Source organism: Chrysochloris asiatica, unplaced genomic scaffold (genome assembly GCF_000296735.1).
Source record: "Chrysochloris asiatica unplaced genomic scaffold, ChrAsi1.0 scaffold00015, whole genome shotgun sequence".
NCBI lineage: Eukaryota > Metazoa > Chordata > Mammalia > Afrosoricida > Chrysochloridae > Chrysochloris > Chrysochloris asiatica.
The window spans coordinates 19451855-19470755 of record NW_006408533.1 but is presented as its reverse complement, the minus strand read 5'-3'; positions in this window follow the sequence as shown (position 1 = coordinate 19470755).

Sequence of the window (18901 nt, the reverse complement as noted above, 5' to 3'; positions counted from 1 at the left end):
CCAGATTTACCTCAGAAGAGAGGCCTGGTGATCTATACCCCCAAATCAGCCATTGAAAACACTTTAGAGCACAATTCTATCTGACACACATGGGGTCACCATGTGTTGTAATCTCTTAATGGAAATTGGTTTTTAACTGGTAACTTCCTAACCGGAGTGGCATAATGTCCCTAATATGTGACTTGCCCATATTACTCATTTACTACATGCTAGTTGGGAGTCCTGGTGTGGCGCTGTATGCCAGACTGCAAAGTCATTTCAACTGCAAGGTCAGCGGTTCGAGCTCACCAGCTGCTCCTCGAAAACCCTATACAGGGTCAATATGGGTCGAAATCGACTCTACAGCACTTAATAACAACAACAACAACACACTAGTTGAATCAATTAACTTAATAAAAAATGAGACTTGGACTAGTGCTGAAAGTGAAGCATTCAGCTGATATGAAGTGGGGGGAAGGTGTGCAAGAATGCCCAAACTTGCAGATAGTACACATTTGACTTAACTTGGATGTCTAGATTATCAGAACTCGACTAGAGTAAGATAAAGAAGTTTGATACAGAAAACGAGTGTAAATTGCTACAATTTGATGAACTTGGCCTATACTTCTGGATGGAGTAGCTCAAAATACGAACTGAGAGGGAAAGAATCTTCTCACCATGGATCAAGTCTATGCCCTCAGTACACAGGGTTGATAGGGATGAGCTACTTAGACACTGGCTACCTAAAATGGGAGGAGGTGGGCTATAAAGGCATGAAGTGACTGACTTGCAAATTTTCAAGAGGGAGTTTAGTTTCAGAGCATGCAGAATCCCCCTAAACAGTTTTCATCTTATCTTGATGGGTCTGGTGAAAGGAGATGGGAATAGAATTCTTTTGATCCAATAGTGATTAATTATTATCATAACTAATTGTGATTTTCACAACTGTAAAGGTAGAAGTTGTGTAACAAAAAGGAAGTAGTTAATCTTGCATTCCAGGAATAGAGAACCCTAGGACCATCAAGAGAGAAGAGCATGAGCAGAATATGGGATCCTAACCAGAGAAGCAGCAACACCATAGATGGAAGCAGAGGCGATGGCATGGAGAGAAAGAGTAGCTGAGGACTCTAGGTCATGGAAAGAGAAAGGCTGTGTCCTGGTGGGCAGTAAGGCTAGCTTGCAAAATGTGCCATTTCATTGTTTAAACAATTATATATTGTTGAGTGTTTTTGTGTACATTAAAAAAAAAAAAAAAAAAAGAGGGAATAGAGGCAAATACTGTTAAGTGATGGTGCATGGAGGGGATTGTCATGATTGCAATGAAACAAAATATGATTGGTTGAATATAAAATTGATGTTCTCCCATATAAACTATCACTTAATTCACAATAAAAGTTTTTTTGTTTTGTTTTTAATGATGGGAAGAGTTAGGGAGGTATGTTTGGACAATCTGGTAGATGGAGATCTGCCCACCATTTTCAGATCAAGTCTGAGTTCATGAATCTGAAATTTTTATGATATGAAGAAGCTGAATGTTTGTTACCACACCAGTTACTACTCAGCACACTTTCTTGTGTAGTGGGTTTCTTACTGTTTTCTGTGTTTTGAAGACTCAGATTAAGACCCATTCCAGCCTTCTTACCTGAATCCACTGAAAATTTCCACCTGCAAACTGCTTCCCAGCAGACACTCCAAAACACATATAAATACAGAATTATTTGAAGAGAAACTGTAAAATCTGAGGTCATACCTGGCAGTAGCTTAAACACATTATCTATTTCAATACCAGGAGAGTTTAAATAATAGTATGGGACAGAAACTTTATGATCCCAATTTTAGAAGAATCATCTAAGCGTGATGGTTACAAATCGGGCTGCAAACCTTAAGGTCAGCAGTTCGAAACTACCAGCCGCTCCGTGGGAGAAAGATGAGGCTTTCTGCTCCCGTAAAGATTTACAGCGTCAGAAACCCTGTACAGGGTTCGCTATGGGTCGGAACCGACTTGACGGCACTTAACAACAACAACAACAAAGCAAATTTTGGGAATTTTTTTGTTTTTTCATTTCAAGTTTTTATTGTGAATTGAGTGTTAATTTACATCGGAGAACATCGGTTTTACACTCATCATTTCATTGCAATGATTACAATCTCCTTCATGCATCATCATTCAACAGTATTTTGCTTCTACTCCCTCTGTTTCATTTTTTTGGCTTTTGGTGGGGGGTATATAATCATTTATATACTCAGGAGTATATAATCATTTAAACAACCAAAGGGCACATTCTGCAAGCCTGCCTCCTGGCCACCAACACACGGCCTTTCTCTTCCCATGAGTCTAGTCTAGAGTCCTCAGCTGTTCTATCTCTCCATGTCTTCATCTCTGCCTCCATATCTGGTGTTGCTACTTCTCTACATAGGGTCCCACATTCCACTCATGCTCTTCTCCCTTGATGGTCTTAGAATTCAGGATTTATTTTTAGATTTGATCACATTTCACAATTGTTTTTAAAAACATACTTATTATATCAGTTGGTCTAAGGATATTCTTTTTGCCCCTACAGAACAACTCATGACCCTTCTTCACATTGTCTTGCCCCAGGTTGACCTCCATGGATGGAATCCATTGGGTTCTTTCACCCCATTGTGTACAGAGGTTGTGCTGGCAAGAGATTAGGGGTGGAGTACACAATGGTCAAAGCATTATTCCCCCAGTTCCTTTTCTTCAGGTCTGTGCGGTGGGGCAGTAGCATGTTTCTACCTAAGGCTCCTTTTGAGCAGATCTCTTCTGGGACTAAAGCCACAGCTACAACTGGAAGTCTCGCCAGATCCAATTCCCTGTTTTGCTGTTTCTAGACTTGGGCTGGTAACAGCCCCTAGTGAACCAGCAGCTTTTGTCTGATTTTTCAATTGACTTCAAATAATCCTGAGATATTTTGGTATTTTTGACTAGTTGGAAATTTGCTTTTATAGATTAGATATGCCTACTGGATGATGCAGATGGCTAAGCACTCAACTAGTAGTTAAAATATTGGTGGTTCAAACCCATCCAGAGGTACCTTGGAAGATATGCTTGGCAATCTGCTTCCAAAAGATAATATAGTCTTGAAACCCTATGGAGCAGTTTTACTGTGTACACATGGGGCTTGATGAATCAGAACTGACTCAATGGTAACTCAAAAACAACTAATACTCTTTGAGTAACCTTTGCTTCCTTTCCAGACTTTCCAACAACCTATAGATCAGGTCAGAAATCTAAGCCTCCATCTTGACTAATGAAATAAACTTATGAGGAGCAGCTGTAGCATATATTTTTGAAAATCTGTTAGGAAGCAAATTTGTAGGCCTTCCCCTTTGACACTTTATATGAGGGGACTCTTCTGTGCTCTCTCACGCCTATGTTCTCATTTTGGGACTAAAAGGAATTGCAGGGGAAAAGAAGAGATTTATGCTAAACCCTATGAGATCTCTTACACTTAATCCTGTTCATTTTTTTTTTTTCAAATAAGAAAAGAGAAGACACATATAAAACAGAATTTCAGTTCATATATAATCAAGTCATTTTTCTTTCATAGCAGAAAACTAAAACTATTGAAGCAGCTTCATGTATAGTTGCTACGCATCTATAGGAAGGTAATTTCGCTATAGAGTGTCCAGGTAGTCCTTTTTTGGGGAATGCCAAGAGTAGGAAAGCTGTTGACCTAATTCTCCTTTAGGGAGAAACTGACTAGTTCACCAGATATTGGGCTTCCAGTTCTTGGATTCTGGGTTGGAAGTCTAGAAGTGTCATTACCCTAATCACTCTCAGAACTTTGCTCCCCAAATAAGATTGTCTCCCCCAGTGACCCCCAGCTTCTATGCTGTACAAGCTCACTTTCATTGATTGATTCAATGTAAGCATGATTCAATGTTTATTCAGTTGTCTGAATGGCTTTTTTATCTTTTATTGTGAATTGAGTGAAACTTTACAAAGCAGATCATTAGTTTTACATTCAACAATTCATACATATTTTGTTTCATCTCATTGATTGCAAACCTCTCAGTGTAACCTCACTTATCCCACCTCCTCCCTGTGTTTCTTGTTTCCAATCTTCCTTTCCTAGCTATTCTGAACTTTGTCTTTGGATACATGCTCCCCTTTTGATTTCAAATGGTTAGGTATGCGTACCTTACTAAAGTTATTTCCCCCTTTATACATCTAGCTATTGGTCAAGGTGTAAAATTGTTCTTGTCAGGGCTGGAGGCCTATAGCCTACCCAGAGGCAGGCATTTTGCCTTTCTTGTCACCTCATAAAAAGCCCAAGTAGAGAGGGAGGTGGGGTAGAAATAGTGGGTTTTTTTCAAACAGTATGCAAATTCAGATTATTAACACCATATTATTAACAGATAATGGTGATGGTAATAGCCCTGATTATAATAATCCCTCAGAAAAAATAGTTCCCTTTCTCCCTTTGGAATGCAGAGACTGGCCCTCAAAGTGGTTGATTACAAAATGTACACTTGAGGAATTCTGGGTTAAAGCTCACTTGATTTCCCTGAGTTTCTGATACAAGTGCACAAAAGGAGCGTGTGTGTGTGTGTGTGTGTGTGTGTGTGTGTTTGTGTGTGTGAGAGAGAGAGCGAGTGGAGTGTGTGTATGCAAGCACGTAGCCTAACTGCCTTATGTCTCTAACAGGAAATGACTCCAAGGTAGGGCACAGGGGGAGGCTTTGCCGGCTGCAAAAGCCTGGGGTGTAGCTATAACCATAAGGACTGAGGATTTGGGGAGAAATCGTTTGCAGTGTGGGAGATGTTCCTGAATTTAAGGGGGAGCACTTCCTCAGGCCATTGTGGACCAATAAACAGTTCAATTTTTTCATTGTTCTAATTAATTTAATTAAGTGAACTTCCAAGGTGTGTTAAGAAGCAATGCCTTGGGTGATTAACTGTTCCCATATCAAGGTGTTTTCACAAACACATTTACCCTGATTAGTGTACACATTATTATGTAATTAAATACCTCACACAGAGGAATTTATTAGTGCCTTCTTGTCTCCTAACAAATAAAGCAGCTCTCAAAATCTCTTACAAAAAATGATTCCAGTTTCTAGGAAAGAGGGATAGACAGATGTAGAGCCTCACTGGGATCTAGACTGAGAGAGAAACCCCCTGTCAGGACGTTGCTGCCCGCCCAGGACAACTCCACTTCCCAAAGATGTGCAACCTGCCCCATACCTGGACACAATATCCTTCCTATCCTTCCCTGCGACACCATCCCATAAAACAGGGGTAAGGAGAAAAGTCTTTGCGCAGAAGTTAGGAAGACTCTCCCTTTCTTCTGTGACCAGCTCTCTAAGTTGGACTTTAAATTTTTTATTGAGTTCACAAAGATTTGTTTTCCTTGTCACCCACCATCCACCACATACTCTTATCCACAGCTTCTAAAAATTCACTTCCTTTCTCATGGGAGGAAAGGGACTCATATTTTGAGATAGTGGAGCAAATGAGTGTTGGCCAGATACTGGGTTGTGTGACAAGTTAGCAGAGTAGTTCTTTCTGGAACTACTTTCTTAGGAAAGTTACTTTCCTAAGGTCCTTTCCCTCATGTCTACCATCTTTATTACATACACTGATGTTATGGATTAAATTATGTTCTCTAAACATTAGTGTCGTAAATCCTAACCACTACATAAGGAGCTCTGGTAGCGTAGTGGTTACAAGTCGGGCTGCTAATCTCAGTCAGCAGTTTGAAACTACCAGCCATTTCCATGAGAGAAAGATGAGGCTTTCTGCTCCCATAAAGATTTACGGCCTTGGAAACCCTATACAGGGTCACTATGAGTCAGAACCGACTCCACAGCACATAGCCACCGCCACCACCATGCCTCTAGTTAGAATCTCATTTGGGATTGAGTTTTATTTTTCATGTTAATGACGCAGGATTTGTGTAGATTGTATAGTGAGTTAATCTTTTTTGAGATATCAAAGAGATTAAACAAGGTCGCAGAGAAAGATATGGGGCAAGGTAGATGCCAAGACACATGGAGATCTCTAAGGAACCAGGAAGCAGAAGCTGAAAAGACAAAGACCTTCCTTCAGAGTCAACTGAAAAAGTCTTATTCTCAATTCCATGCTCTGAATTCAGACTTCTGCCTTCTAAATTATGAGAGAAGACATTACTATTTGTTAAGGCCATCTACATGCAGTATTTCTTCTAGAGCAGTATTAAATAACTAAGATAAAAAATGTCTTAACAATAGCAATGATAATATCTTACACTTACTGAGCACAAGCAAGACTGACTCCTATACTACTCTGCTGAGCACTTACTTTCCTAATTTAATGTAATCCTACAATTCCATGAGAAAGGTGCTATTGCTATCACTAAGTATCAGATGAGCAAACTGAGACACAAAGTGACTAGAATCACACAGCTAAGAGTGGCAGAGCTATGGAAACAATCCAGGGCTACCTGACTGAAAGGCCCCAGACTCTGGCCTCTGTGATTTGCCCTTGCTGTAGCCTCTTGGATGAGCATAGCGACTTAAACGTGGAGTCCTGAGTCTCAGGTTTAGGGGCACTGGAGTGCATGCCTCTGGTGTGAGAAGCCACACATGGCTTTGTTTGCCTGATGCATTTTATGCAGTGAGGCCCAGCAACTTAGCCACCTCAGAGAGGATAAATTAAGTGACATTTCTGGGGGAATGTAGAAAATACTACTGAAGGCCAAGTGAATCAATGCTGAACGCAGAACAAAACAGTTCCCACCACTGGGATCAGACTGCTCAGGTTGGTGGCAGCAAGAGAGAATTATGTGTGCCGGGGGCCAGCTCCTGAGGGAGCCGAGATTGATTCTGTATGATTGATGACTAGGGGACAGAATGCCAAGTCATCAATTGCCTCGACTCATGCCACAGACAGCATCAAGATCACTTTTCCCTTGTGCCCAGCTTGAAAGATTTCTCTTCTGTTTGTTTGTTTGGCCTGGGGCAGGCGCCTGCCAGGCTCAGCTGTGCAACTGTACCAGGCCTTCTGAGACAAGACAGGTGACAACATCTGGCAGGAGGGCACAGGACATGAAGGAGGAGCAGTTGAATTGGGAGTGAGGTAGAGCTTGCCTGTGTGTGTATGTGTGAAAGAGAGAGAGAGAGAAGTGACAATTGTCTGAAACTAAGAATTCTGAATTCTGTCTCATATGTACCATTGTGTAATATTTGACAAATTAGAGTATTTATTCTATTCTTTTGTTTCTTCATAGAATGGATAAGAATAATCAATATTATACTTTCTGTCTCATCAACATACTAAAAAGACTCACTCGCTTCAAAATTTGCAAATGTGGGTCTTCTAATTTAATATTTGCTTCCTTGGACTTTATCATGTTTTGATGACAAGTCTTCACACAACCTCACACATGATTAGATGACCCATTCTGGTTCCCTGGATTTCTGGTGTGGGGACCAGCACTGGATGGTGAACCACAAAGTAGGCAGTTCAAACTCACTAGCTGCTCCTCAGAAACCCTGTATAGTGTCACTATGAGTTGGAAGTTACTCGACAGTGCGTAACAACAACAATATATAAAAAGCCTACAACATATAAAAACAACAACATATAAGCAAAACCAGACGAGTTGTAGGATGACATCAAGAATATCATTCGTGAAGAAAGCAAGAAGTCATTAAGAAGACAGAAAAGACAGGAATGAGTGAAAAGGATGTGCAGAAGAGACTCTGAAACTTGCACTTGAGCATAGAGAAGCTAAAGCAACTGGAAGAAAGGAGGAAGTAAAAGAACTGAACAGAAAATTCCAAAGGGCAGCTCAAGAAGACAAAGTCAGTATTGTAATGAAATGTTCAGAGACCTGAACTGAAGAAAAAATAGCAAGCCTTCATATGAGAAGAAGAGTGGAAGTATATCCACAAATATAGAAGGGTTTGAAAGAGGATGGTACATGTATTTGTCTTTGCTACAAACACAGCTATGAATCTGGTGGAGCATATTGCAGGTAAAATGATGAAAGCTTGTTGTTGTTAGGTGTCATGAGTCGGTACCTACTCATAGCAATCCTATGCACAACAGAATGAAATACTGCCTGGTCCTGGGCCTACCTCACAATTGTGACTACACTTAAGCCCATTGATGCTCCCACTTTGCCAATTCATTTTGCTGAGGTCTTCCTCTTTTTCTCTGGCCCTCCACTTTACCAAACATGATATCCTTCTCTAGTGATTGATCCCTCCTGACAATATGTCTGAAGTATGAGAGACAAAGTCTGGTCATCCTGACTTCTAAGTAGGACTCTGATTGTACTTCATCCAACACAGATCTATTTGTTCTTTTAGCAATCCATGGTATTTTCAATATTCTCCTCTAACACCATAATTCAAATGCATCAATTTTTCTATGGTCTTCCTCATTTACTGTCCAAATTTCACATGCATATGAGGTTACTGAAAATACCATGACTTGCACCTTATTCCTCAAACTGACATCTTTGCTCTTCAACACTTTAAAAAGGTCTTGTGCACCAGATTTGCCTAATACAATATATGTTTGATGTCTTGACTGCTGCTTCCATGAGTGTTGATGGTTGTTCAGAGAAAAATGAAGTCTTTAACAACTTCAATCTTTTCTCCACTGATAAGAATGTTGTTTATTGGTCCAGTGGTGAGGACTTTTGTTTTCTTTACATTGAGATGTAATCCATACCAAAGGCTGTGGTCTTTGATCTTCATCAGTAAATATTTAAGTCCTCTTCAATTTTAGCAAGCAAGATTGTATCATCTGCATGTCGCAGGTTGTTAATGAGTCTTCTTCCAATTCTGATGCCACGTTATTCTTCATATAAGCCAGCTTCTGGGATTATTTGCTCAGCATACAGATTGAATAAGTATGGTGAAAGTATACAATCCCGGCACACACCTTTCCTAATTTTAAGCCATTTGGTGTTCCCCTGCTCTATTTGAACAACTGCCTTTTGGTCTATGTACAGAAAACTTCTTAGATATTATAAAACATCTTAAGGCAATGAGCTGTTGAGCCTGGGGGCTCAGGACCATAGTCTCAAGGAACACCATGGTCAATTGGCATTACATAGTCCACAAAGACAAAGCTCTACATACTATTTTGTTGAGTAATATCTGGAATGTTAAAAGTTCATAAGCAGCTATCACCATGTGTGGAAGAAATAAGAGTGATGAGAATTGATGGGCTTGGAATCAATTAGTCCAATGGATTAATGGAATATGTGAACATCATTCTCCATAATTCTGACACTAGAAGAACTAGATGGTACCTAGCTACCACTACCAACTGCTCTAAAAGGGATCACATTAGAAGGTCCTGGAAGGAGACTGGAAGAACTTGAAACTAAGTCCCTTTCAGGTCTGGAAAGGAACTCACCCTCATAGCCCAATTTTCAGGCAAGCAGTAGATAGGTAAATAGGGGAGACAACAACACTAGTAAGGTGTGCTCACCATAGAATGATCAATAATTCAAAATTGAAAGTGCAACAATTAACTAAGAATACAGTTGGAAATGGTTGGGAAGGTGGGTGGAATGGGAATAGGAAGCACAGGGAGGAAGCAGGATAACTGTTATTGCAAGAAGGAGTTTGCAATCATTGTGATGGAACAAAGAGTATGATTTGTTTGTAAACTACTCAATTCACAATAAAAAGTTAAATAAATTTAGTCTTGGATTATAATATTGAAGGATTCTTATGAACAAAATACTAAGTTATGCATGATGCATCAAAAGAAGATGGAAAGACAATACAGAATCACAGTGTCAAAAAGAATTTGTTGATAACCAACCATTTCAAGAGGTAGCTTATGATCAAGAACTGATGGAAATGAAGGAAGAAGTCCAAGCTAACTTGAAGGCGTTGGTGCAAAGCAAGGTTCCAGGTACTGATAGAATGCAAATTGAAATGTTTCAACAAACTGATATAGTAGTGAAGGTGCTCATTAATTTATGCTAAGAATTCCAGTGTGCATTAAAAGCGTCGGAAATGTTTAAGGTTTTGGGAATTGGTATAATACAAATCAAAATATTTCAACAAACTGATGCAGCATTGGAGGAACTCACTTATCTATGGGAATAAATTTGGAAAACAGCTACCTGGCCAACTAATTGGAAGAGATTATATTTTTGCCCTTCCAAAAAGCGGTGACCCAACAGAATGTAGGCATCATTGGACAACATCATTAATATCACATGCAAGTAAGATTTTGCTAAAGATAATTGAAATTTATCTACAATAGTACACTGACAGAAAACTGGCAGCGGTTCAAGCAGGATTCAGACATGGGTGTGGAATGAGGGATATCATTGCTGACATCAGATGGACCTTGGTTGAAAACAGAGAATACAAGAAAAATGTTTACCTGTTCTTTATAGACTACCCAAAGGCTTTCGATTGTGTGGATCATGGCTGGCTACAGTTAACATTGCAGAGAATCAGTATTCCAGAATACTTAATTGTGCTCATTAGGAACCTGTACTTAGACCAGGAGGCAGTCGTTTAAACAGAACAAACACTGAATGGTTTAAAATTAGGAAAGCTGTATGCCAGGGTCTATTCTATCACCATACTTATTCAATCTGTATACTGAGCACATAATTTGAGAAGCTGTAGTATACAAAGAAGAAAATTGCATCAGGATTGGAGGAAAACTCATTGACAACCTGTGATATGCAGATGATACAACATTGCTTCCTGAAAGCAAAGAGGACTTAAAGTTCTTACTGATTAAGATCAAAGACCACAGCCTTTGTTATGGGTTACAACTCAATGTAAAGAAAAGATAAATCCTCACCATTATATCAAGAAATAACATCAAGATAAATGGAGAAAAGATTGAAGCTGTCCAAGACTTCATTTTGCTCAGATCAACCATCAACATTCATGGAAAACAGCAGTCAAAAAATCAAATAATCAAATGACATATTGCATTAGGCAAATCTGCTGCACAAGACCTCTTTAAAGTGTTCAAGAACAAAGGTGTCAGTTTGAGGACTAAGATATGCCAGATCCAAGCCATAGTATTTTCAATAACTTCATATGCATGTCAAAGTTGGGTAGTGAATAAAGAAGACCGTATAATTATTGATGCATTTGAGTTATGGTGTTGGAGGGGAATATTGAAAGTGGCATGGACTACTAAAAGAACAAACAAATCTGTATTGGAAGAAATACTACCAGAATGGTCCTTGGAAGCCTGGGTGGCCAGACTTTGCTCTCATACTTCAGGCATATTATCTGACATATGGAGAGACCACTCCCTTATGCTTGGTAAAGTGGAGAGTCAGAGAAACAGAGGAAGACCCCCAACGAGATAGTCTGGTACAGTAATAGCAGCAATAGACTGAAGCGTAGCAATGATTGTAAGGTTGGCGCAGGACTGGGCAGTGTTTTGTTCTGTTGTGCATAGGGTCAGGTATCAACTCGATGACACCTAACAACAACAAATATATATATTATTGTTATTGTTAAGTGCTATCAAGTTGGTTCTGATTCATAGTGACCCTGTATAGGCTTTCCATGGAGCAGTTGAAGAGGTTTAACTGCCAACCTTGCAGTTCAAATTGACCTTGTGGTCCAGTGTTTATCCTACAGCGCCACACCCATGAACTTATATAAACGTTCTCAGGAAACCTATAGCTTGCAATAGACTTAAGGTATTAAACATTTCTACAATAACAGCAAATGTGATTTTAAAAGAAAATAAGGGAGGGATAGAAATCTCAGTCCCTCATTTTCTAGTGTGCTCTGTGGTGATGTGTCATGGAGTCAGTTCTGACTCATCAAGATCCTGTGTAGATTTCCAAAGCTGTAAATCTTTACAGGAGCAGAAAATCTCATCTTTCTCCTACAGAATGACTGGTAGTTTCGAACCACTGACCTGGAGATTAGCAGCCGAACTGTAACCACTGCACTACCAGAGCTCCTTGTCAGGAGAGTATATATAAAAAAATTATGAGTTGGTCAGGGGATGGAGTTTATGCACCAAAGGACCTTTCTGTTAGACATTCCATGATTCTCTAATAGCTACAATTTGGCCGTATAGCATAATACAGCAAACGTGGGCAAATGATATTTTCTGATATCTTTCAGTCCTCTCTCCAAAATACATGATACCCTCCTGGCTCAAATATTCCTGAAAAAACATTTTTGGTTATCCTATAGCCAGAAAAGAGGACAGATAGTCTTCATTTACTAGGGAACAAATAATAAGCTTAACTCTCACCACTAGAATGTTGACCATCATTGGTAGGTGGGCAGGGTAATAGGTTTTCTGGGATAATGTGGACTTCCTCAAATCCCTCACATCACACAACTTGTTATGTACTTGTGATTAATCTGTGATATCAAACAACTTCTTACAATCACATTTCCATAAGGTTTTCTGAAATGGTTGCAAATGCTGATGATGCTCCTTCCTTTCTCTAAAGTTCAAGTTTATAGCCTACCAAATAGACTTTGCTGATGAATTCAATCAAGGAAGAAACATCTTTTGCAGAACAGTAGTAGATAGATGTAAGTGTATTAGAGACACCTAAAGTTTCAAGACCTAGCACCATGGTGTGTTAGAATGGAAACTGATTGCTATTGTTAGCTGTCATTAAATCAACCCCTAACTCATGGCAACCTTATGTACAAGGAAAAAACTGCTACCTGGACCTGCACCATTTCCATGATTGGTTAGGGATCTTACAGTTGTGATCCATGACTTTCACTGCTGATATTTGGAAATCTTGCATGCCCTCCCCCCTCCCCCCTAAAAAAAAAAGAAAGAAAAAAAAAGCCCACACTGCCTTCTGGTTGATTGCAACCCATTAGCTACCATATTGGACAGAGTAAAGTTGCTCCATCCGGTTTCTAAGGCCGTAAATCTCTACAGAACCAGACTCCCCTATCTTTCTCCTATGGAGCAAGTAGTGGATTTGATTCACTGACCTTTTGATTAGCAGCCCAGCCCTTAACCACGTAGTACCACTATGGTTTCCGAAATCTTACGAGAAAGCATAAAATAATAATAAAACATATGAAAGTGCATCTTCTCCATCTGAAGTAGTGATTAGAAGTGGCAGCTAGAATCGCTTTCACTCAAGCCTCTGCATCCTGCCCCTGATCCTCATGAGCATTTCTAAGATGGTTCTGCATAACCTATTTGAAAAGCACAGTGGTCATGTGGATGATTACATAGTTTAAATTACCAAGATAGAAAAGATACGTCCCCAAACAAAAATTAAAAATCACTTTCCTTCTTAATATGACTTTAATTAATTGAATCTGGAATTAGTTACAACTTTTTTCCCCAAAGAACTTGGTATATTGTGGTAAAAATGACAGCATAGAAGGGAGTTGGTTACAAGATAGGAGACAAAACTCTGCATTGGCAACAAAACATGCATATTTTTGGCAAATTTGCTTCCAGGCATGAATTTGGCTACCCTTCACCTTTCTACCCCCCACATAGAATGTCAACATTTTCACTCTCAAAAAACAGCTTTCTCAACAAAATAGTCTCTTTTATTTGTCCATAGAATTTGCTCTTCACTTTTGCAAAGCAAAAGTTTGAAAGTGAAAAATGGTCTATATCATCTCCTCTCTCTTTCCTAGGATTCATGATCTAGATGAGTTGGCTTTGTAAAGCTGGGATTGTAACCAAGAGAACTCTAAAAGAAGCAGTAGAAGGATTTTTTCTGTAAGTGAAAACAATCATTCAACACAACAAATGTGTGCCTTTATGTTTTGTATGACTCACCTGGGACAAGTGGCTCAGTTCCCTCCCCCTGGACCTGGGTGGCTGGTTCCCAGTTAATGAGACGATTGTCTATGGTGGGCACTACTTGATCTAAAACTTTGAAATGTACCTTCTTCTCTTGTTTTATTTTGTAGATTGCCTTTCCAGTAGACTCCAAGTTGGCTGAAACATGAACGTTTTTTGTGTATTTTAAAAATGTTTTATTGTGAATTATGTGATAGCTTACATGGGAGAGCATTAGTTTTATATTCATCCTATTGTATATTGTTTCATTGCCATGGTTACAATCCCCTCCATGCATCATCAAACTACCAAAGGGTATACATACCCTGCAAGCCTGCCTCCCGGTCATCCACACACAGACCCTCTCCGTCTCTGGGTCTAGAGTCCCCAGCCTTTCCCACTCTCCACATCATCATCTCTGCCTCCATCTCTGGCATCACTGCTTCTCTGGGTAGGGTCCCACATTCCGCTCTTCTCCCTTGATGGTCCCAGGGACCTCTGCTCCTGGACTGCAAAGTCAACCACTCCCCTCGTTTTACTACAAAATGTCTACCTTTACATTTCCAACCCTCACAATCAGTACTGATAACAATTATTCACTATTGTACCACAAGAGTCCTATCCGCATCTCCTTTCATCAGCCCCGCCCAGATTGAATAATACTACCTGGAGATTCTGCATTCCTCCACACCATCTGGATCTAGGCTCTCTCTTGAAAGATTGTAAGCCAGTAACTTCTTGCCTTTGTAGCTCCTCATTTGGGTAACCAATGTCCAAGTTGCCCATCCCTGTCTACCCTGTGTATCAAGGGGGTAGGAATGATCCTCCCTATAAAGATTTATTCCCTCTTTTCAGCTACTGTATCCATAGGTGTAGGTCAAGTTCATCTAATTGGATCAGATTACTCTTTTTTTCCTCTTCTTTCTTATTCTAGTTGAATTCTGATCATCCAGCCATTGAAGCCAAGTCAAGTGGGTATTATCTGCAAGTGTGGGTGTTCCTGTGCATATGCCCTCACTTCTTATCCACTGGACGCTTCACTCTCCACTCTAGTCCTCTGTGGCTATGTCACTGACTCTGGGCCTAGGAGTCCCCAGGTCTTGCTACACTGCTGGCCCACCAGGTCTCAACCTGGGTTCACAGGAGTCTGTTGATCATGGTAGGGCTTAGCTTGCTGCTTCATTGATGTTTTTCCTTCACTTCCCCTTATCGATGACCAACATGGTCACCAGTCAAAGTGCATATCTGCTCGTGTATTCCCATTGAGTCTTAGTCTTGAAAGGGGGTTTGCCCTGAGGGGACCCACCCACTCGCCTTGATGTCTCCTGGGCAAGCAACTTGATTGATCTTGTAGTAGTCAGTTGGACTGCCATTATTGTTTTGTATTTTTCCTGTCTTTCTTTCAAGAAGTATCTTCTGTTCTTCTAGCCACTCCAAGCTGGTCTGCCCATCCTTTCAAGTGGAAATTTCCCACCTCAAAAGATTCTGGATGGGGTTAAGGATTCCACCTATGGTCTTATGTAATGCAGAGGTTCTGCAGGAAGCCTTCGCTGGGCACGTAGTAGCCCCATTTTAGGTATTCCAATCAGTTATAGGCAGAAGATGGACTAACAAGCTTTCTATGGTGATATTTCTGGCTATTCCTTTCTCTCCCCCTCAAGTGTCTATTTTATAGTGGCATGCAAGGGAAACAAAGATTCAGAAGACAGCCAAGTGTCTTAAGGTTGTTTCCTCCTTTTTGCCCTTTCCAACCATGTCTCAATCCCTGTATCCCAGAGCCCTGTTGTTCCAAGGTTGTGTATGCATCATTCTTTATCTCTGTCCGACTTAGCGCATGCAAACCTGCTCAACTGTTCTCCCATACACCTTGTTCTTCCATCCCCCTCCTCCTTCTTGTGTATTTCCCCACTCCCCAGAAACCAAACTATACAGCGTCAATTCCTACCCTGTGCTCCACCTTCCCCTCCCTCCCCTCACCCCACCCCCACTTCCCGGTAACCAGAAAAGAACATCCCCCCCAATTACTAAGGGTTCTTTTTCTTAGTTTTTTACAATAGTAGTCCTATGCAGTATTTCTCCTTTTGTGACTGACTAATTTCACTCAGCATAATGTCTTCAAGGTTCATCCATGTTATGCGGTGGCTTGCAGCTTCCTTGTTGTTCTTCAAGGTAGCTTAGTATTCCATTGTGTGTATGTACCACAGTTTGTTTCTCCATTCTTCAGTTGATGGGCACTTTGGTTTTCTTCATCTTTTTGCTATTGTAAATAGTGCTGCTATGAACATTTGTGTGCATATATCTACTCATTATGGCTCATGTTTCTTGTGGGTAAATACCAAGTAGAAGAATTGTTGGATCATAAGGTATTTCTACTTCCAACCTTCTAAGGAAGCACCATATTGCTTTTCAGAGAGGATGGACCATTTTGCAATCCCATCAGCAATGCAGGTGCATCCCAGTCTCTCCACATCCTCACCAGCATTTAATTGTTTTCTACTTTTTTGATATTTGCTGTTATTGCCGGTGTGAGATGATATCCCATTGCTATTTTGATTTGCATCTCTATCCGTTTTGGAAGAAGTGAAGTCAGAGTGCTCCTTGGAGGCCAAGATGGGCAAACTTCATCTCTCATACTTTGGACATATTGTCAGGAGGGACTAGACACTGGAGAAAGATATCATGTTTGGTAAGGTGGAGGGTCAGAGAAAAAGAGTAAGACCCCCAAGGAGATGGATTGGCCAAGTGGCAGCATCGATGGACTCATCGATGGACTCAACCATCACAGTAGTGAGGTTGGCCCAGGATTGGGTAGTATCATTCTGCTGTGCATAAGGTCGCTTTGACTCAATACTGACACTATGGCACCTAACAACAACAACAACAATGTCTAGTGATCTCTGGTAGTGTAGTGGTTACGAGTCAGGCTGCCAGCCTCAAGGTCAGCAGTTCGAAACTATCAGCAGTTCCACAGGAGAAAGATGAAGCGTTCTGCTCCCTAAAGATTCACAGCCTTGGAAACCCTGTGCAGAGTCACTATGATTTGGAACTGACTCTACGGTACTTAACAACAACAACAACAATGGCTAGTGATCGTGAACATTTCTTCATATGTTGGTTGGCTGCCCAGATCTCCTCCTTGGTGAAGTGTCTGTTCATGATCTTCACCCATTATTTAATTGGGTTATTTGTCTTTTTTAATGTAGAGGTGTTGTAGTTTCTTATATATTTTAGAAATGAGTCCCTTGTCTGATGTGTCATTGCAAAAGATTTTTTTTCCCTTTCTGTGGGTTCCCTTTTTACTCTTTTGGTGAAGTTTTTTGATGCACATAAGTTTTTAATTTTTAGTACATCCCAATCATCTATTTTTGTTTGTGTAGTTTTCAACATGTTTGGTAGCCTGTGTATGCCCTGAATTGGAGCCCTCACATTTGTCCCTACTTTTTCACTGATGGCGTTCATAATTCTAGGATTCGCATTTAGGTCTCTAATTCCATGCTGAGTTGGTTTTTGTGTGAGGTGTGAGGTAAAGGTCTTGTTTCAATCTTTTGCATATCATGAAGCATGAAAGTTTTGTATATCCCATATGATTTAATACAGTGCAGAGTGCACAGTAAACACTCAGTGAAGACTGCATAAATTATTGGGAAAATTTACTGAAGCCAAGGATGCCATACCACCATCACTATCACATCCTCATCAGTGTCTACTTCTCTTCTTCCTCCAAACTGTGTGCAACCTTGAGAAGTTATTTCTCTTCTCTGAGTCTTACTATCTCCATTAGCAACTGAGAATACATACATACTTTCAACACAGACTTATTATAATGTTTAAAAATGTTTTACGAAAGTACAACAAAGACACAAGCTAAAAGTTCCCTTTCTCCAACTCTGGTTTTTCTTCTTTATCTTTCTGAAATTCTCTTCAGTACAGATATCCAGAATCCCTGTATTCATCTGGTTACATGTGCACTGTCAAAAGTGAAACCTTTCTTTCCTTGCTGACAAAAGTTTAAGCATTCCAACCTTAGTAGGTACAGCTAATGGTTAAGAGTTGAGATTTATGAACCAGGGATGCATTAATAAGTGTGGAATCCAGGTACCATTTGGAGTCACCACTTGAATGAAGCAGGTAAGGAGCCAGAGCCCACTAAGTTATTCACTCAAAGATCAACGTTAAGGACAGGTCAGGTCTCCTGAAGGCCTCTGAGAACCAATGCCTAAAACACAGGCATTACACAAAACAATATTGGAGTCCCGAACATTCTACACGAATCCAAGGAGTATAAGTAGCCAAAATAATATTGGAGTTCTGAATATATATCAGGAAAAATGCTTTGGATTTGCCGAGCATTTTTAACTGGGCTCACCCAATCATAGTTCACACCAATCTATTCATAATAGTTCAAGGGAAACTTGTTTTTAAATGTCTGTCACTATCAACTTAAAACACTGTTAAATGCTTTGCATGGTTTATTCCAATAACCTTATAAGAAATAATCTACTATTATTCCCACTGTGTAAAGGAAATTAAAGCAAAAAGAAATCAGGTAAATTAGCTCACAGTCTCACAGTTAGTGGGCATATACTTAAGTCAGACTGATTGAAGTTCTTCCTTGGGATTTTTCCAGAATTAATCAGGGAAAGAGAAGATGCATAAGCGGTACTACCCAACATTGTTGTTGTTAAACATATTCATCAGTTCCAACTAATAGAGTTTCTGAGGAGCAGCTTGTGGGTTTGCTTCACTGACCTTGTGGTTAACAGTCCAGTGCTATCCTACAGCAGCACACGAGACTTTCGTAAGGGGTACCAATTTGGGGCCATTTGAATTTGTATTTTTATTTTAAAATAGTGAGGCTGAAAGGATGTTAAGTGTGCATCTTCCTGAAGTCAAAGCCCTTGCTTTAGAAGAGGGTAAATCTGCCCATCACCCAGGTGTGTGGCGAGGAAATGGAGATCCCAGAAAAGTACACAGCCCAATCATCCCTTAGGCTGATTCTTCTTGTGGGTTGGTTATGGGAACTTAAGGACTAGTATTTCCTCTTCCATAGAAACTTTTTTTTTTTTTTTTTACTTAAACTATTTTAAGACGGTTTTCTGTTACTTGCAACCTGAGCATCCTGATGAATTCAGTAACTTGGGCAGCATCCTGATTCTAACTCAGCTAC